The sequence below is a fragment of the Phasianus colchicus genome, chromosome 10 (genome assembly GCF_987193195.1).
Source record: "Phasianus colchicus chromosome 10, bPhaCol1.hap1.1, whole genome shotgun sequence".
In the NCBI taxonomy this organism is placed as follows: domain Eukaryota; kingdom Metazoa; phylum Chordata; class Aves; order Galliformes; family Phasianidae; genus Phasianus; species Phasianus colchicus.
This window is the reverse complement of record NC_143445.1, coordinates 7,696,009-7,718,221: the sequence shown is the minus strand read 5'-3', so window position 1 is coordinate 7,718,221 and position 22,213 is coordinate 7,696,009. Positions and strand designations below refer to the sequence as shown.

The following is a 22,213-nucleotide window of genomic DNA, read 5'->3' as shown; positions in this document are numbered from 1 at the left end:
CACAGTCTAAGACAAATGGAAGAAACAAGGGTTCAACATAACCTGTCACCTCTGGCACAACAGACAGGCATATTTTCTTACCACTCTGGCAGTGTACTCTGGAAAATAGAAACATAAAATGACGCTGAGTTTATTGGTAAGGTCAAATATAAGAAAAAGCAAAATACAGTGCTTCCACCTGGGTGGCAAAACATTAGTTAGCTGAAAAGGAATCTCATTTTCCAAAAATACTCCCAGAATAAACACGGATGGCCATTCATCTGTAGACCCATTTTAGAGTGATCACACTGCTCCCAACCCATTGGTCATTCAAAAGAGGTTCAACTAGTGAGAGTTTTCCTCTCTTCTTGTACTGTGTTGCTTACAGGTCTTTTACTTTCAGGGTCCTCATGAGACGATGTTCTGAGTTTTAATGCAGAAAGACAAGAAAATAGTCATATTTGGAACTAAGGTCTGTGGCCACAGTCCTTTCTTGACTGCCATTTCACAGAGTGAATTCCCCCTAAAAATCACCCAGAAAGATAGTTGGCCACAACATCTCTAACAGTCTGGCTATCATTTAAAAGCCCTAACAATGTTGGCACTTTCCAGGTGATGTACTGGGCTGACTCATGTGGAAGCTAAAGCAATGAAGCAAGTAGAATTCATATTGGATGGTAGCAAGAGAAATTACAAAGGTAAGATATTAGTCTTTTAGAAAAAGATGAAAAGGGATATCTCATTTTCCTATAAGGATACCATATATAGGTCTAAAAACAGTACAGGGAGAAAAACAGAGCTTTGCAGTACATCTATCCAAATTAAACACATGATGCAGCTGTTTTTTGTGATTTCCTGTCTTGTCCAGAAGTTATTTTGCAATATAATGCATTTATTGATAATGAAAACACTTCAGCCAGTCATAGAAAGGGATTAGACGATCCAGGTGATTGACCTTCATGCAGGACTTCTAAAACACTACTAAAACGCTACAAACTCTAACACATTTTTTTAAGCCAAAATCTATTTTAGATCTGTCTTCTAAAGGAAACTTGGTGTAAGTAGAACATAGTTTCAGCACCAGTTGTGCATTAAAATAAGCCTCAGTTAGAGAAACTGTTTTTCATTTTCTGCTCCCATCTGCAGTGAAACTGGAGGTTCTGCTGATGACTGTAAGGCAATGATTGGATGTGGGTTCTTCAGTCTCTGTGGCTAGACCAGTGGAATGTACAAGCTTTATAAACTTTACAGGCTGAAAAAAGGATTTTGCTTCCATGTATCTGGTGTTTTATTCAAAGATGGATGTGATGGCTAATGTGCAGTCCTCTCATTCCAGTATATTTGTGATTTAAACTTTTTACATGAAGGAACCAAATAGTGCATTGCAAGTGTTCCCTGTGGTTCCCTATACCAAGTAGCAAGAGTAGCTGTGAACAAAAAATGAATTTTCTTGAAAAACAAAATTACCAGACTTTCATTTTGGTTTAGAACCTACATGTTCTATGGTCCTGTCTGTAGTTCTGTTGCTGTTGTTTATTTTTGTTTTGTTTTCTTTTTACCTCCACAGAGATTGAAACAAGGGTAGAGCTATACTTTGTCTTTCCTTAGAACCATAGAATCATTTGAGTTGGAAGGGGCCTTTAGAGGTCATGTAGTCCAGCTTCCCTGCAATGTATAGGGACAACTACAGCTAGACCACATTGCCCAGTGTCTGGTCCTAGAGTGTCTCCAGGGATGGGGCATCCACCACATCTTTGGCAACCTGTTCCAGTGCTTCACTAACATTACTGTAATAAACTTATTCCTTATATCCTAAATATCTACTCTTTTAGTTTGAACCCATTACCTTGTTCTACCACAACTCCTATTTTTTTTTTTAAGTATGTCTCCTAAAGAGTCTGTCCTTTCTTTGCCTCCTTTTAGACTGAAAAACTGCTATCAGGTCTCCCCAGAGCCTTCTCTTCTCCAGGTTGAGCAGCCTCAGTTCTCTCAGCCTGTCCTTACAAGAGAAGTCCTCTATCCCTTGAATCATTTTTGTGGCCCTCCTCTGGATGCGCTCCAACAGGTCCATGTCTCTCCTGTATTGAGCACTCCACGTCTGGACTCAGTACTTCAGGTGAGTTCTCAGCAGCACAGAGTTGAGGGGTAGGATCACCTCCCTGACCTGCTGGTCTCACTTTTCTTGATGTAGCCCACTTTATAGCTGGCTTTCTGGGCTGCAAAGGCACATTGCTGACTCATATCCAGGTTATTAGAATTAGAGTTACTAGAATGGCCTGGGTTGAAAAGGACCGCAATGATTATCTAGTTTCAACCCCTCTGCTATGTGCAGGGTTGCCAACCACTAGACCAGGTTGTCATCATTATTATCCCCAAGTCCTTTTCAGCAGGGCTGTGCTCTATCCTTCCATCTTCTGGCTTCTATTGAGAGTGGGGGTTGCTGTGACCCAGGTGCAAGACCTTTCATGCAGATTTGTTGAGTCTAGACCCACTGCTTGAGCCAGTCTAGGTCTCTCTGGATGACATCCTGTTCCTCAGATGTGCCAACCACACCACACAGCTTGATGTCATTTGTGAACTTAAGTGTACATTCAATCCTCCTGTCGATGTAATTGATGAAGATATTGTACCAGTCTCAGTACTAACTCCTGAGGGACACCACTAGTCACTGATCTCCATTCAGACATTGAGCCACTGACCACCACTTTCTGGGTACAAACTCACAACTCATTCTTCATTCATTGAACAGTCCATTATCAATTCCATATCTTTCCAATGTGGAGAGAAGGACATTTTGGGGACAAAGTCAAAGGTCTTAACGAAGTCAAGCTGGGTAACAGCAGTGGATCTTCTCATATCCACTTATACAGTTATGTCATTACAGAAAGCCACCAGGCTGTTCAGGCAAGACTTGGCCTTAATGAAGCCATTCTGGTTATCCCATATCGCCTCCAAGTACCTTAGAATAGCTTCCTGGAAATTTTTTTCCATGATCGTCACCAGCAGAGGTGAGGTTGACAGGTCATTTTTTTCCTGGATTGCCTTTCATACCCTTCTCTTTTCCAGTCAATGGGGACGTCAGCTGACTCTCTGACTTCACCAAGACTTTTCAAATATTATTGAGAGTGGCTTGGTGACTACATCAGCCTCAAGTCTCTGGGATGCACCTCCCTGGGACCCACAGACTTTCAGATGGATGTTCAGGTTCCTCAGGTGGTCACGAACCTGATCTTCACTTACAATGGGGGGGGACATTGCTCCTTTGGACCTTGCCTTCTGACCCATCCACTCAAGGGCTGCGTGAAGAGCATCTGACAGTGAAGACTGAGGCATGCCTTGCACTGGCATGAAAAGGTATGAGAAGAAGGAAAGATTTCACAGCCTTACAGCACACTGCCCATACTTGGATACTGCTGTAATGAAGACATACAGTTAAAAGTCTAAATAAGTCCAGCACAACCAGCAACAGCAACCTCACTAAATCCAGAAGAGAGTGAGGCTCTAAAGCATCTGCAGCACTCAGGCAGCCAGCAGATCTGTGATGGAAGGAGCCCCACAGCATTCTCATGAGAAGAATGAGTAACCATACCCATTCTGGTAACACTGGCCCTCGACAGTTTTTCACAGCTTCCACCCACAACTACAGGTTGCTCCCAGGAGCACTTCTGCCAAAACATTCCCAAACACTCTGTACTTCTTTTTGTCACAGACTTGGGCTTAAATGCTGAAATATCACCATTAGATTCCAAAGTCTTATTTCAAAAATTAAAACCCTTCAGGTGGGGATTCCTCATTTTTGTTTATATTTCCATAATTCCTACCACACTCTCTGTAAAGTCCAGATTTGGCATTTTCTGACTTCCACCTACTTGGACTGATGAAAGATAGACTGTGTGGGCAATATTTTCCAAGCAACAATGCTGTCGTAGTAGATGTGGAGCAGCTGGCCACCTCTGCTGGTGCAGAGTTTTATGAGCTCTCGTTCACTGCTGACAAAAAATGCATTGCAAAGATAGTGACAATGTTGAAAAGTGGTCTGTAACTGAGAATTTGCTGTCAAAGTGCTATTGTGTGCTTTGTATCTGTTGTAGTTTCCATAGAAATAAGTAGGCGGCATTATTTTCTAAGCAACATATGTAGTAATGCTGTGGGTACACAAACTTCTGCTTATTCATGGAAAAGGGCATCAGATGACCAAATTCTCTGTTTTTATGCAGCAGAAGTCTACCCACTATTCTAATGCATTATAGGAGGTTAGCATTTGCAATTGATGTGAGGTTAGCAGTTGCAATTGATGTGAGTAGGAGCTTAGCATAACTCACTTGCTCATAAGCTGCTTTGGTGATATGGCTTTCTTAGGTTACATATTTGCTCTGTTCTCTCTCCAGTATAACCCCTTTGCAACAAACTTCGTATGTTGTGGGTAGAAGAGAGCATCTGTAGGGTCCAGACTTGAATGTGGCACTCCTAAAAGCCCTTCCCAAGGTGTCCATATGCAATTCCGCTCTCCTTAATATTATTTCATGAGCAGAAACTCTACCCAAAGTCCTTAGCTTAAGATCCAGACGTTAATAATAAAGCCCTGAGGATATTATGTCATTGATCACATTAATGCAAGTGAGCACAGATCACAGCAATCTTCAGATAACTGCTTTTCATATTTGCCTGCACAGTGGTATGCATAACAGGGGTAACAGAAGCCTGTATCAGATTTTAGAGGTCCTTCGAAGTAGAAAGAATTGTCATTCATTAATCTTTAGTAGAAAATTTGGTACATTTTTCTTAAGCACATTTTCCTTCTTCAGTCAAGCTACATCATAAAAACTGTAATAAGAGCATATGAGCTTACATACTAGGTCAGACCAAAGTACAGTGGATGCCTAATAAACAAAGAAAAAAGGGGAAGACATCTGTCTGAAATGTCCTCTAACTCTCTTGTAGTGATTTGTGCAGCAAGAATCCTCCAATCAGAGGCACTTCCTTTGCTTTTTGCTACTGAGTTTTGATACCAGGATGTAGGAGAAAAAGTACTTTATCATTACTATAAATAACAAGGAGAGAAACAATCAATAGGATCAACATAATAACCTTGGAAATTACACCTCACTTATTTAAACACATCTGTAGCATGTCTTATGCCAAACAGTAACAGAGAAATAGGACTTGAATCAAACCTAAATCCATCAAGATCATAAAAGATTTAAAGAGAACCCACAACCCCTGGCTCCAAAATGTGACTTTAAAGCATCTCACATATTTACCCAACACATTTTAGGGCTGTTTGGGTATTGTTTTTTGCTTTATATTTTTTTAACACAAATAAAGTAGCGCAGAAGTGAGTAAAACTGAAATACCACAATCAGAACAACACAGAAATGCAAGGGACCTTAGCTAGCCCCTGATATAATGCAGCCCACCTTGTAAATTATAGTTTAATAATACTTCTGTCTACTGTGGGTTATTGGTCATGCAGCATTAACACAATGATGCCTGGAAATTGAATTTTTATGATCACTTAAAATGCACTTGTCACTTCAGTTGGACCAATTCATTGCTCCTTGCTGTTATGGGTAATTGTGGGTGCTGTCATACATCAGGCAAAATTGCAATTGATGTGAGTAGGTATTCTGATTAAAGGAACCCTGTAGTTTCACGTCCTGTTTTACCTCAGATATATCAACACTAGAATTATTTCAAAAGAAAAAACAAACAAACAAAAAAATTAAAAGCCCTTTTCTGTTCCTAATCCCAGAAAAGTCACATTGGCAGCAAGATTTCCAATTGGTTCCAGTGAGTTTTGTACTGGATCTCTATACATAGAATCACCAAGGTTGGAGGAGACCTACAAGATCATCCAGCCATCACCAGTAGTTCTCACTAAAGCATGTTCCTCAATACAACGTCTAAATGTTCCTTGAACACCTCCAGGGTGAGTGACTCCATCACCTCCCAGGGAAGCCCTATCCACAATGACTCAGCAGTTCCCATACACTATGCTTAGACTGTCAGTGGGCTGGTTTAATACAGTCAAACTGTATTAATTCAATGTTGAATCATTTGGAAAAAAAAAAAAAAAAGACTGAGTAAGTCAAAAACAATGGAAGGTAAAATTATGTATATGTATATGTGTGTGTGTGTGTGTGGTCTTCATTTCTTGGTTCATATACAGTTAAACAATCTCTTGGTCCTAACTATTGCCCAACCCAGCTACTTTCAGTTACCACCATTGTTGTGAAAGTGACAGACAACAAAATGTGTCTATCAACTGAATTCAGTGTCAGTTCAGCTTATTTTAACACAGGCACCTAACAGTGGAAGCCAAACAGAGACCATATCCTTACAGCTATCTTTTTTTGTTTAGAGAGCTCATGAAAGGGAAGGGACATACAGCCATAAGCTGTAACTTCTTGAATTCTTGCAGGGTTACTCTTGAATTGTGAGCCTGAGCTCCATGCTCCCTGCTGATTAAGTTTTATTTCTCCTTGCACTGAATCATTTGGGGGCTTGTGTTATCTACAGATATGCAGTCATTACACAAATATTGTGAGATAGCAGTAGTCTATACCAGAGTGCATTTGCACCTAAATCTTCTAATATTTAACAACGTCAGTTCACACAACTTTTATTTCTCCTAATCTAACTTTTTTTTTTTCTTTTTTAAACAAAGAAACATTTGCTGGAGTTAACACATGCTCTGCATGAGGCTCAAGCTGCTAACAATTGGAAGGATAAATGTATTTACTTACAGCCTCTCAAAAGTAGATCTTCTAGAGTGGATTTTTATGTAACTTGGTAGAATTCCAAGCGAAAAGGATTAAATCACCAGGAAGTGCTATCTTTCCGTTTCTAATTCTCTTTTAAAATGTGTTATTTTGTGATGCCATCGGATATCAGCAGTGATGCTCGGCAACATTACATACTGCTGTTTAATTGCCTTAAAAACTATTTCCCTAGCAGTATCATTAATAATACCAAGCCTAAATTGGATTAAGTACTACACCACTATAAAGTTAATTCACTGTGATACTAATGAAATGTCATGTGAAGCTTCCTGTAAATCCAGCTAAACAGTAACTGCCAAGGATCATTAAATCAATAGTATGTTCAGCTATTCTGCTTAGAAAGTATTGTTTTAATTGCTGCCAGGTGATTTTCATTAATGTAAGTATCTTCCATTTTACTGACTTTTTAAGTCTCTTGGCATACATGGCCTTTGTTAGTTCAATAACAGCAATACTTTACCATTGCTAGGAAATGAATGACGCTTTCTGAAAAAGTTGGTCAAATTGGAATGGCAAAACTTCAAGCAAATTATTCCACTGGCAATTTATCAAGCACCGTCTGCTCTCATGCTTAAGCAAGGTCTTTGGTTCAAACATCAGCTGAAGCAATCTGACAGGATGCTGAATATTTACAGCTCCCCAGAAGATCTTCTATTGGACATCCCAGTAAGAGAAATACCAGAAATAGCTCTCCCCAACAGCTTACCCAGGTACAAAATGGGAATCATTTTTATCTTTTAAAATATTCCCCCATAGGAAAATGAGTGCTAGTTCAAACACTGCATAAAAATGTTTGCTAAGGTGCTACGTTTTTGCCATCATCCTGACCTGCACATCACACTGTTTTAAGTTTAGTGCACATACTCTCAGAGTAGGGTGTCTTTGTTTTTCATTTTACTCTGAATTCCAATTGGTTTTGTTCTGCTTCTCTTACTTTTCCAGAAGTATAAGCATGCAAAAAGTGGCCCTTCCAAACCTTCTTCTGAGGTTTCCCCATAGCAACAATTTAGGATCTGAAGATCTTGGCTATAGTCTTGTTTCACCCATCTCTGAGCCTGCTGGAAGTTATGAAGTGTTTTTCTACTAAACCGCTCATTAATAAAGCAACCTCTCAGCAGTCTCCCTTTTTAGACTGAGATCAGGCCCAGGCTGATGTAGTTATATGGCTTCTTGGCTGAGTAAGCTTGCATCTGTTTGGAGATGATTGTGCAGACATATGCTTTAGTACTGCCTGTTGGTTGATACAGAAGGTGGAGAGACTCTTGCAGCCCTCAGTTACAGCAGCTTCTTTTGGATGTTCAGGAAAGGAGGATTTGCAAGAATCACAACATCACTACTGTCAATGTTATATTTTTTGAAGTACAGTCTCTTTCACCACACCTGCACACTGAGCAAGGCAAGGCAGCTCTTTGTACGCTGCTAAGTTATGCTCTGCAGCACTGAGGTTTACAGAGCTCTTCTTTCTTAACAGCTATGATAAAATTTAAGTGATGATTCTCCTTGTTCCACAGCACATAGTACTTTGAAAGATCTTTGAGTTTTGATTTGAGTTCAAGTGTGTATACTTACATATCTAGAGCAAGCACTCAAATATACAAGTAGAGAATTTAAGAGCCTTGTTTCATTACACTTATTTATTTTGGTGATTATATTCTGAATTTTTGTTCCGCAGCATTCAGCAGGAGTTCCACTCCAGATGAAATGATATAGCTCATTCTGAATCTCACTCCCACTAAATAGCTTCAATCACAGTTTTTCAATTCTGCTTACCTACTCTTCTGCATAATAATTTTCATCCAACTCAAGCCCTCATTTAAAAGAAAGAAACCACATTCAGGACCACATTTGGCAATGACATTCTATTAAGTCTTGCTACTCTGACATAGAAAATCTTTGCAAAATGTACTCTCTTCACTCAGAAATATTCTTCAGCAGTACCCACACTCAATGGTATCATTCTCTTTTTTTAATGATCCTGCCTGCCTAAAGCACTGTTAATGTGGACAAGTGATAAATCAGAATTGCTACCAGATGTCATTCTGTGTCTCTCTGCTTTGTAGCCAGAGCTTTCTATGAGGGGTGAAAGTCATTGGGTAATTCTTCACAGTGGGCAAAAGCATCTGAGCCACTTGTGGAGGATTTACAATTAAGAAGTGAAGTAACCTATTTATTAACAAAAATCTAACTCCTCTCAAGCAGAAAGGAAAAAAAAAAAAAAAACCTGGCTTCCTATCATTGCATTCATTTGTCAACTTACAGAGATATTTTAATTTTACTGGTAGTATTTGATTTTTAAATAATATTCTTAGATATTCCCCTACAAAACTGAAGATTAACCTAGAACAGCAAGAAGTTTGAGAATTCTTTCTTTGATAGTTAAAAGTCCTTCTGCTTATACAGTTGCCCTCTGAGTTTATCAAACAAATGGTTGAAGACTCAGTTTTGGTGCAGATGAAGTCCAGATTGTGACAAGTGCAGCAAAAGTGTTTCAGGGACTGCTGTGGCTGTCACAATTACCACAAGATTTTGCTGGCCTATGGATCTTTAGTTCATCTCCTGAGCAGTCAGCATAGCCTCTTGCTAATAAAGAGGGCAAACTGAATAATAAGAAAGTCAAGGACACTATAAAGGAGACTGAAAACAAGTTGTTTGGCACTAGTTTTGACATCAATACTCCTGGGACAAGAGTATGACCTTAGTGTAAATAAGTAGACAATTAACAACTTCACTTTACTTTTCACTTTATGGAGCTATTATATTTAGTTCACTGTTGTAGTATACTACGCAAATACTGTGTCTCTTTATCAATATATATACATAAACATACATGCTTTTTCAGACTAGAAATGTTAATTTATAAGATAATACTCTATGTATTCAATTTCCTTTTGATATAGACCTATATAGTGGCAGTAACATTGCTATTTTTTCTGAATTCCAGATCAGAATTTAAAAGAAAAGTTGCAGCACTCCATAACAAAAACATGTGTTAAGATCCTGTGTTGACACCTCTCCAGCTAAGTTTCTCTGCAGCATTTTTTCCTTCACCATGAATGCCTTATCAAATATTGTCAACTCCATGTCTCTCCAGACAATTAACAGCTGTAGATCATATTATAAACTATCCCACTGTCACTTGGCATCATAAACCACAGGGGGCCAGTTGTTCGGGATATCATCCAGCCTCTGACCAGAGGAATGAGGATGAAAGATGAACTCTGACCTGAGTGAGTGATTGAGAATCTACTGTTTGTCACTGTCTATAGAAAATATGAACTGCCTTCACTGACATCCAGACATTCTAAGTTTAGCTTTATGCTAAAGTCCCAAGATTTGTGAAACCTTTTAAAGAGGTGATGATAGTGCTTCATATTTCATCCCAGAACAAAAGTTTAATCATGTGTCTTCCTAGGAAATCTTAGAGCACAGCTCTGAAGTAATAAAATCCTGGATATGTAGGCTTGGACAGTCATTTACAATTTATGCTCCTGTAAAAGGAATCTGCAACATAATCTTGTCACTTCAGGAATTCCATATACCTAAAATTCTCCATCACAACCACCAGCATTTTATCCTCTGATAATTGTGGTGCTCTCTACGTGTTTTCAGTTGCTGGCCTTTCATGCATATAATTTTATGCATTTCTTATGATTCAGGAAGATCATCAGTGACAAAAACATATGAGTCAGGATATAGTTGAGTGGTGGTGGTGTTACAAGTTACTGTCTATACCCTTGATCTTTGGTAGGCTTTAACCTTGTATCTGAATGCCCTACAAGGAGAATAAAAATGCAGTACCTTCTCTAAAATAGCAATTATCAGCAGTCCCTTTTCTCTCACTTTCTTCCATATTACATCCCCAGCACACACACAGTGTATCTTGGTAATTAGGCGTCATAACAATATTAATACCTTTAAATTAGATTGTGAAGCTAGCAGCCCTGCAATTTGCTGTTTTCTAATGGTAGCCTGTAGTCATTCTACAACAGAATCTGTCTTCTTCGACACCTACCTTTGGCCTATTTCTCATACTTCTCTGAAATTACAGGTTTAACTTTAAGTCTTGGATCCACTGCTGTAAAACAAGGAGCTCATGAAGCTCAGAGAAGCCCATTTATTGTTGCTACACTGTTTTCTCCCATACAGAAAGGTCTACAAGATTTAATTTTATGGTGAAAGGAGACTAGGATTCAGGAGCTTGATACTGTTTCATCTGCACAAGATGCATCCCAGCCTGCGTGTGGGATGGAAAGACTGAATTCTTTTAAAATAAAAAACAAACTAGGAATGCAAATCAGAAATACAGCTATTAAAGGTGTCATCTGTGTGAAGCCTTCCAAAGCTGATATAAGAAATTTTATCTTCTAAATTTGGTCCAGTAGTTTTTAGTCCAACCCAGAAAATACAGAACATAAACAATGCATGCATATATTACACACTTGTAAGTATTTAGATTATGGGACATTGAATATATTGTATCTCAGTATTAATGCTTTCTATCTTTTCTCTCCAATGATGTTTGCTTATTTCACTGCTTGCTGCTGAAAGTATAATGTAGACATGGATAGCTCCAAGTCATAGTAGTTTATCATGCAGTACACATCACAAAATACACAACCTTCTGCACATCTATGTCATGAGAACTAATTTTTGTGGGGCTGTGTGGTTACAGGAATCAACCAATTTGCATGAACTTGAAGTAGTGTCTCTGAGTACCTAATTTCACTTACCTAAGTGAGTGGCCCAAGGTCAAAAAAAGCCACGGTCACTATGAAATAGAAGCTGAAGAGTCCTGACTCAGTTCTTTGAGCTAACCATCTGACCATGCTTCATTTCACATCCTTCTCAAGAGTCATTGAATGTTTCTTCAAGTGAAGCATAACATTTGCTAAATTCAGTGCCTAATTTATATCCTCTCACATAAAACGTATGGAGTCAAGTTTTATTAGCACCCCCTGCCAAACAAAGCAAACAACAACAAAAAACATCCTAGACATATATATATATTTTATATATATACATAAAAGGTAGTCATTTATTTTCCCATTTTAATGGAAAAACAAGAAGGATACCCAGTAACATATTTGCTAATTGTACACAGTACTAATTCAAAACAAACAAAGAAACATTCTTTGGAAACTGATCAGCATATGATGACTGTGCCAGATTTAGGTTTGTATGTGGAGCGTCAAAATTGGTTTGGTGGACACTCAAAAGAGATCTCAGATAAGAAAACCACTGAAGTGATGTGACACTGTATGTTTGAAACTATCCTGCTGCCTAGCAATTTCCAGCTGTTTTACCATTAAGGTATTAAATACTTCTTTATGTTTGACAAGCTCTGCAAAATCCATGAGCAGTGAATACTGAGTTGGTCCAGAATTACACAAGTTGTAAAATGTTCCAAGTGTTTCTGATTTTCCACAGGGCAAGCAAAATACTGTAATTTTGTAAATAACTTTGCAGATTGAATCTTAACATTCCTTAAAAAAAAAAAGTTATGTGCTTTACACATTATTTGTAATGCAGATGCACACAGGTGACAGACTGAGATTCCTCTGCTGCATATTATATAAGCAGTAAGTGTGTAATTACTTTACTAACTTAGTGTCTACTGACCAGACCAGAAACACCCAACTGACCAGGTACTGATCTGCTAATTCCTGGTGTCAGCACTCAGACCTCTACATTGTATACCACAGCTAAAACAGTTGTCTGCTCTGTAAGAAAATAGTATCTAAAAAGTCTGAGATTCTAAACCTTACTGATTACAGTATGCACTTATGTAGGCTCAAAAGACCACCAATCCCTTTCAGTCTCCCTGCTTTCACCCTGATGTCCAATTCATCACACCCCAATCATTCTCTCATTTCACGACCCTCTCTGTATCCAGTGTGAATTCCATATCCATCATTTCCCCTGCAGGGCTTTAAGGAGAAAGGAGTAGCAGATGTTGCATGTAGCCGCAAGGGGGACAAAAAAAAGGCAAGGGTTTGGAGTATGAGGTGCTGCTTCTTTGTCAATATAATAACACAATTTGCAGTCAAAACTTTTCCTCTCCTCTTTCCCATTGTTGAGTGAGTGACAGTTTTTTTTACTAGCATGAAACGTGCAGCTTATTAAATAAAAGAGTGAAGGGAATATTATCTACCTATGGAAAGAATTGGGCAGAGTTAACTGGCCAGGACTGACATGCCTTCTGCCTTCAGCTGCATTCTGCTGAAGGATACAGCCCCCAGGTTCAAGGAGTATGCTCATTTCTGCACTGAGTTCTCATAAATATTCATTAAGGGAGTTACATACTCAAGGAAAGAACTCTAGAGTAGAAAAAATATTTACAGTGAACAAGTTGTCGGACATTTTCAGCCACTTTACTCAAGCAGTTGCTCTTGTTATGGACAGAATGACCCATTTTCTGAATTCTCACATTCTGTATTGTCACACAGATTGCTTATACATATGTGATATTCAATTGGTTACCTAAGTTTTGCTTCAGGTTTGCATGACATATGCACAAACACATCCAAGTATGCCAGAACCATTCTCCAGTTATGCTAGTCACTTCACCTCTCCACAAACATACATACCCAGACAAGAGATAAAATGAAACAAAAATATCATTCTAAGGAAAGAAATGGTCTTCATGCAAATGCACCTCTAAAATAAAATTAAATTTCTGCAAATAGTGGAAATCAAGGTCATATAAAACCATGGTTTTATTTGGAAAAAGAAGTATTCTGAATGAGGAGGAAGCCACTTTCAAACAAAATAAAAGCATGAAAGAACTTTGCACGGGAGATAAAAGGAGAAGAGGAAAGGAATGAGAAGAAAGAGGAGAACACCCCAAAACTTTTGGTGTATTAGGAATGTATATACCCCCATAAGGATTTCCTTCTCTTTAAGAAAGTTTTCATTCATCTAATTAGTAACAAAATATTATAAAGGCAACATTTTTTCACTTCTATATCTCCCTTCTATAATTACAAATCCACTAGTCTTTCTGACTAGAGAACGACAGATGTTGCAGCGATGGGAAAGAAGCCTTTGTACCTTATTACTTTCACTCCAGTACATTATATTAAATTAAAGCTATTTGCTTTTCATACAAACTAAACAGCATAAAACAGGAATATTAGTTGATACTTGAATTCATTTAATTTATCTTTCTTCTAATTAAGTGACTTCTATTTAGCATATTGCTCTGCTTTTCAGTGGTCTTAGTGTTTGTTGTAGGAATCATATCACTTACAAGTCTGCTACTGAATTGCTGACACCTTTGTGTTTGCCTCCAACAGTGCTGCTAACTCTGCAAGTCTCCAATGCTTAGCGGTACTAGCTATAAATTTTAAAGGAAGGATGACTTTGTGGGAAGGGGCAGCAAGCATAAGTCTTATTTTTAAACTGTAGGGAAAATAAGACAACACAAAAAGCATTTGGGCTCAACATTAGCTGTCTTCAGTAGCGGGCTTTACCTACCTTGTAACCCATTATCCTGTGGGCTACTGCCCTCTGTAGAGATTAGCAGCTGGTCTACATGGCGTATTTGAGAACCGAGAGTGTGAATCGTTCTTGGCTTTTTCATAGATGATGCATAAAAAAGAGCTGAATTGTTTCTTCTGCTAGCCACACACAAAGTATCTGGAGCTCATGAAATGAAAAGACCATTCTTCCAGAAACATACATATATCATACCTCACTCTCCCGCAAGAAAACATTCATAAAAATTCATTATCTAACCCTAGTATAATAAGCGCTTTGTGTTTTGCTAACAAAACCTTTTCCACCATAAATTTTGCAGAGACAACTTCTGTATCAGTAATAAGGCTTGTTTTACTTATTGTCCTTTGCTGCAACCTTTTATACTGTAAACCAGATTTATGCCACTGGTCTATCCCACACCAACAGCAACACTCCATGGTGTAAAATACCTACCAATGTTTGGTATTAGTCTTTAGCATATTGAGGAAAATATAGCTGTCAGGGAACTGCAAAGCTACTTCAAGTCACCCAAAACATATTTCCAGAGGGTTTCACTGTTGAGTCAGTTTAAAATAAATGGAGGAATATTCCTGAACATCATTAAAAAGAAACAGTTGAAATTTGTATGGCTTCTGACAGATTACAAATTCTTTGGATAATACACAAGATTGAGACACTTATTGAGAGGGCTTCCACAGGACTTAGGGATTAGTTCATTCATTGTTATTCATGATAGCAGGCACAAGTTCCAAATGCAAAGCAAGAGTCATTTTTCCTCCCCTCTTTACATGTACAGGGGAGATAGGACAAAATGGTACCCACTACTGGGATTCTACTTTAACAGCTAGCATCTGCATTATAGGGAAATCTGTTTTATCAGCAGGCAACTGCACTGTAAAGATTCAGACTTGTCACAATGTTTTCTGCATCTTTATTCCAGAGGTATCAGAGCAGCTCTAATATCAATCTTTAACTTCCCACTCACCATGGCAGGTTTCCATTCCCAAAATACTCTGTGGCCTCCAGGAAGGATGTAATATAGAAGGCTGGAGGGAGTGAGTCAACCTCATGTTATGTAAAACCTGTGGGAGAAACAATAAAACACAAAGTAGCTGTAATTAGTGATTATATTAAGCACCATTTTCCTACCCTTATTTCTTTAGCCAAAACCACCTCCTGCAGGGAGAATTAAGAACAAATACCTGGAGTTAGGTTTGGAAACTTAACAGTAAGGCCCACAGCAAATGACATATATCTTATAGCCCCACATCCATCCATCCATCACATTTGCAGAAAACGATAACCAAATGATCTATTTACTGATAAATCACACACAAACGTGAGTAGGCCTCTGGCAGCCAGAAACCCATTGCAAACATTCCAAAGTGAGCTTCTGGTCCCCTTAAGAACTAACTTTTGTTCCAGCTGCTTTCTTAAGATTAGGTCCTCAGCAGACATAAATCATTCTAAGCTCCAGTGAATTTCTTGTAAATGCACCTTGATTTACATTACCAGAAAAACCGTCCCTTTTTGGCTCTCCTTGCAATTCCAAGTGTTTGTTTTCTTTTTATCCAGCAGTTGTGCAGCTGAATGCTAAACAGATGAGAGGTGATTCATTACCAATCAACCACTTCCAGAGGAAGTAGTATGAGCATCAAACCCTTATCTTCCCTGCTTTTTCAGGTACTACGCAGCCTCCACTACCCACAGACACTGAGATACTGTGTAGAATATCTCAGTTGTAACCCACCTGCAATTATTTTCTCATATACTCAAGATATTTCAGAGAATCACAATCAACCCTTAGTGTTCTGATGGAAACGAAGTTGTTATTTTTCTATGTAATTATTTCATCGTATTCATTACTTAAACCATCCCTGAGAACAAAAGCTACACAGCAAAGGCAAGGCTTCATTTCACCAGACACTCTCTTGACAGTCTGAGGGAAACTATTTAAGGGGAAAAAAAGAAAAAAGAAGGAAAAAAAAGCTAAAAAATTCTTTTCTTATAACATCACTGCTCTGACAACCACAAAGGCTTCCTGACAATCTTGATAGCTCAATTTATGATGTTACATTATCCTGCAACTGTGAAGAATGCTATTTCTACTAACCTAGCTTACATCTAAATAGAGCTGTGAAGCAAACTCTCCTCTCTTTCCAACTGTGTGACCTTCTGGACAGTGAACAAAAAAGGAATCAGAAGATACTGAATGACTGGAAAGATGGAAATAGTTAGTGTCCTACTTCTTTCCCAACCTGGAGGCCAATGTGTCTAAGGGAATCTTACATTGCAAAGCCCTGGTGGAGAAACAGAAATCTAACATGGAAATGTGAGCAAACACAATGAATAAGATGATGAAGAGAACTATTCCTTTTTTTATGACATCAAATAGCATAGCTCTTGGACATGAGTGACAGATTGTGGTTTTCTAGTTTTTAAGACAAAAAAATAAGGCAGTTGATTCTTTATCTAGACAAAACAAGAGAATCTGAGCCTATCAGCCCCAGCTTGCCAGATGTTTGTATTATCAGATTTGTTCCATCACTTTCCAGGTACATTTTGTTCTCCATCAAATCACAAAATCATGTATTGGAAATTTAGAAAGAGCTTCAAGATTTTCCCAGTGCCCATAGTAATACAAAATGTCTCCCAACCACTCAGAAACAATAATTACTGTAGGATGGAGATCCATACCCTTCTCTAGGAACAATACAGTAATATTTGACTCATTAAGGACCATTCATATATAAAATATTTACAGTGGATGTCACAACTGTTGTCACCACTTTACAAGAGGACAAATTGAGGTAAAGTGACTGTCATAGCAGAAGGGAACTGGAGCCAAATATGCTGTACTCCTGCTAGACTGTCAACAAATACATGCTAGGAGAGGAAACATTTTGTTATCTGGGGAAAGGCATAGGGAATTTCTGTTAGGAAAAACGTTGGATAAATAGAGCAAGTGAAGATTAAGAACTTTTATCATCTGACTTTAAAGACTTTAAAGTTGTTTTGTTGTTGCTGTTCGTTGTGTCCTGAAACTGATTTGAGTCAATGAGTTAACTTTTTTTGAGCTTGATTTCTTTAAGAAACAGTTTGTGTGATTGTGCTGCCTGTCTATTCCTGCTAGCTAATTTAAACCAAATACAGAAAAGGTGTGGAATTTTCAAAGGTAATTACATTCCCACAGATCTTAAGAAATGTTACTAGATAGGGAAGAGTTGGAATCAGACTAGAGCCACCACTCAACCACTGCCAGATATGGCAAAAGCAAGAATCACAGAATCATAAAGGTTGGAAAAGGCCTCCAAGATCATCTAGTCCAACTGTTCAGTTACCACCAATATCTCCCACTAAACCACATCCCTCGGTACCACATCTATGTGGATCCTGAACACAGGAAACACAAGAAATACAAAACAAGAGTCACACAAGATAAAAGAAAAAAAATATAAGATCTATTTTACTGAGTTCATTACTTGCCAATTTCTTGTTTCTTACAATGTGTGAGAATTTGCATTCCTGTTTATGGGCAGTTAGAACAGTGACAGCCCATCTAAACGTGCAGCAGGTTCTCAGATCACAACTGATTTTTTGAAGCATGCTGAAATCCATGTAGGCATGTAGCAGTAAAAAACAATGGTTATTAGCTAGACTTTGTATTCGTTATTTTATATCTAATTACTCAAATAAAAATAATTAATTGGTCAGATTTTCAAAGAAAGATAATTTTAAAGCTTTTACTATTAATTACAAGACAACTTCCTACCAAAATTTCACAAGTTTTATTCTGAATTGCTATCGAAGAAGTAAACTATTTCTACTACATTTGTCTATAAGAACAGATGCAAGTCAGTTTGGCAGAAAATGTCTCCAACAATATTTACTTTGGTTGCTGTGTAATAACTTCACTGTTATTTTCAAATCATGTTGCCTTTTTCAGACTGTAGAATCTTTGTCTCTGAAACATTTCTTTTCCTACCTATGATCTAAATCACGAGTGTCCCACATTTTGGCTTTCCTGATCCACACTGAGTGAAGAGGAATTGTCTTGAGCCACGTTGTAATATATAACAGATTTAATGCATATAGGTAACAAAAGTTAGTTTTTAATATTTTTATTAAGACATAAAAAAGAGCAACAAAAACATAAAATGAGTGGGATATTTGACCTTGTTTTTATGAAACTAATGCATCATTATGGTTTAATAGAATGTGGCTGCAATTCTTAGTGAGTTCTCAAGGTGTTTGTCAGAGATTTTTGATGTAATCTTATTTTTCCTGTACTTCATCCTTGAAAGCAGTTGTTCACAAATGTATATATTCCCAAAAAGTGCTGACATGAATAAGGCACGATTGTGGAGCAAGGGATATTTTTCTCGGGTAAAATGGGTCTTATAAATGTTTGGCAAAGAGATATGACCACCTTTTAACTTGAGTTGAATGCTTGATTACAACTCTATACATGCCATTTGAAAATTCACAGATAATGTATTTATGTCAACTAAAACTTTTATATTTTTGTGAGTTTTTTGAGATGTTGAAAATTAAAAAAAAAATGTCAGTACCACGCAAGTATTCTGGATATTTCTTCCACAGTGAAGATGTTAACTTGTTATTTTATGAAATAACACAATCCCGAGTTCGTCAATGAAATAAGAAAACTTACACGTCCACTTAGAAACAAAAAACACATCTTCATGCACACACATAGGTAGACTGAAATACAATTACCAGGAATCAATGCATTTTACACACCAAAAGACTCAGGTACATGTGGCATGTGATACACATGGGTTTCAATTTGACTGAGCGTGAGTGAGAAATGCAAGAGGCAGAGTCAGCACTGCAAGCACTGCAATGTGCCCTCCCCTCCACAGCACTCTGTTGTTGACTGTGCAGTCCACACTGAAGCTACTTGCAATCAACTCATGAAAAATATTGCTAAAAATAACATAATTACGTTAAAGTGTACAAGCTCACATTACCAGCTGTCCAGGGCTGCATGTGACCCATGGGATGCAGACTGGACACACTTGATCTAAATCCTAGTCTATTGTGCAACCCTGAATGGCTGAACGTATTATAAAGGACAGCAACGTATATACAAATCTGCTGCTGTATCCATGAACATTATGTGATAGTGTTGGTATATAAAGACAAAGGAGATCATAAAAACTGAAGAGAATTTGATAGCACAATTTCATCTACAGATACCTTTTTTTTCTTTTCTTCCCATATTATTTACTTCTAAAAATAAATATGTCTAAACTGTAAATATCACACAGCTAGAATACAGAATTCAAGTGAAATTAAGTGAAACTCAACATTAAAGGTAATTTGTTTATTTTTTTAAATCATTGGGAAAGAATGATGATCTTTGGCTTATCTATCATTTCTGTGGGAATCAAGAATTCGAGTCTCCTATGCAGCTTTACAAATTCCACTGTAAATACAGATGTTTCCAGGACACCAAAGTCACTGAATGTAAGTTACTGGCCCATGAACTTCACAGAACATAAAAGCAGTTTGACAGGTATAACTTCATATCTCACTGTTTGTACCGCTGGTGTCTTCTCAATGCCCTCTTTACATCAGTTGTGTTCCTATTAACAGATATGATAACACAGTAAACAGTGGGATACAGATGCAGTGGTATGTACACAGACTGAGGGGGAAAACGTGCTTTGCAAAAGCAAGTTTTGCTACTGCTTGATCCTAGATTTAAGTCACACACATCACAGACATTTTCTCTGTCTGGAATCTAGTCTTCTAGAGGAAGTGCCAGAAATCTAGTTGTTAACTGACATTTAAAGCTATGTTACAAAAATAGCTAGAAAATTCACTTCAAGAAATGATTCTCTGTTGACAAGGAAATGAGCTACATTACATAATGGAGTAGATTCTGCTTGCACTTAAGATTAACACTACTGTTGCTGAGATGAAAATATGGCCCCGAGGGCCATTTCTACCTCCCTTCTTCATGATCCATTTCCTTGCAACGGAGCTTTTACGTTGTGAATACAGTGTTATCTGAAAGAAAAGCTGAGATAATGAAGAAGGTTCCTATTCAAACATAAGGGTCTTCACTGAAAAAAAGACGAGAAATTACTGTCAAGTTATTTGCTTTATAATGTGCTCCATTGTCTCTCAGAAATAAAGACTCCACTTTTCCACACTCTGGCATCTGCAATTTAGCCATTATTGTATTGTACTTGTGGGAATGGCAGTTTAAGTATCTAAATTTGTTTTGTTATTGTTGCTTAATCAAGGGGAAACAAATTTTCTGCCTCTTCATCAGTTTCTTATTCTTTTTATCCCAAATTATACAATTTCACTGTAACCTTAGATTTTTTTCCACTCCCTGCAAATTACTTTACCCCTTTCTACCTACACGAGCAGGATGATCTTGTCCTGCCATCTAGTGAATCAAGGGCAGAACAACAAGCTTCTTACCAAGCAGCAAGAGACATCTGACAATGTCTGGTTCCCTTAAAAGCATTGGCTCTTATACGTCTGTTCTTTTATAAATGCTATAAATAAAAGGTTCCACCATGTTGTAGATTAATGTGTTTTCTCCCTAAACAGCTAAACCGATTATTGTAATTTACTGTTTGATTAACAAGAAGTTTAACAGGTATCATCATGTGACAGGTAGTAATTAAGTATTATCTACCAATGTATTATAGCAAATGGTTTGATGCAGACACAAGTGTCTCCATTCAGAAGGTACATTCCTGTGATGGGTCCTTGTGGCTAAAGGTTCTGTTGTGCCAAGATAATTAAACTACTGATATAACATTTTGATATTTACCATCTTACATTGATGTTAACAATAAAAGCTTTTTCTGCTCACAAGAATATATCAAAAAAGCAGAAGTATCTCCTGCAACCAACTGAGTTTCCTTTTGATTAGTACTGCAGACTTTGGTCTCATATAGAATAGCAGGCTTTTGTTGTTGCTAGATTCTAATGTGTAAGATGTCTGTACAATAAATACAACCTACTATTAAATATTTCTTCATACACTTCCAGCCTGATCCAAAGACCATTGCAGTCAGTCAATGAAAAGACTTGCAATGGCTTTAAACTGGCTTTAGTCCAGGGCTTTCTTCTCTAAAGAATAGTTAATTGAAAATTAAGACATAAGCAAAAAGAATCATGTAGGAGAAAGCAGGCAGCAGCTATTATCCAAAGAAGTGTTGCTCAGGCATGTGTTAGGATTAGATTAGAATTAAAACCCTATGAATAAGATCATCACTCACAGACAGCATGGTCAACATGCAGCTTAAAGCAAATTCTAACACAGGACCAGGCTCTGGAACACTTCTAGCTGTAGATGTCCCTGTTCATTGCAGGGATGGCCCTTAAGGATCCCTTCCATCTCAAAAGACTCTATGATATTCACTGGACACATTCATTATTAATGAAATCCAAGTCAGATCACACTGCAAATTTTCCTGCATCAAACAGTTCTGGTTCATTCGAGCACAAATTATTCTTAACCTAATTTCCTGAAGAAACAAGGTTTCTAAGATCACATTCTAGGCATGCTTGCCTACCTATCTCTCCAACAGTAAGTGTTGAATTTACAAGTGTTGAATTTACTGGCCAGTTTAACATTGCATAAAGAGGTAGGAATCTCCAAATAAAATTATTTTCCTAAAACTACATTAAAAATAAATAAATAAATAAATAAAAGCTGGAATGAGAAGAGAGAGGACTACTGCTCTTGGGAGAAAAAGCCTCCAAGAGTGCCGTTAATTCCTTCAAGTTTATGAAACTCAAAGAAAACTTTGTTTTTACTGAATTCACTAAGAAAAATCCTTCGTACTTCTACTGGACAGGGGAAACTACCAAACAAGTAAAGAAAGGCATATTGACAGGAAAAATAAATCCGTAAATACCTTTCATCAAACTGAAAAAAAATTTGGGGTATATGCAAATTTCTGACCAAATTTTCTACACAG

The 22,213-nt window shown here is 37.7% G+C and overlaps 1 long non-coding RNA gene across 1 annotated transcript in view; it reads right to left on the bottom strand.

Annotated features, from left to right (window-relative positions):
* Positions 1-15,303, bottom strand: part of LOC149916586 (uncharacterized) — a 35,689-nt gene extending 20,386 nt beyond the window's left edge. Inside the window, exon 1 of the long non-coding RNA XR_016469436.1 lies at positions 15,226-15,303. This is a non-coding gene — a long non-coding RNA (uncharacterized LOC149916586). The remainder of the gene's footprint in view (positions 1-15,225) is intronic.
* Between the last annotated feature and the right edge of the window lie 6,910 nt (positions 15,304-22,213).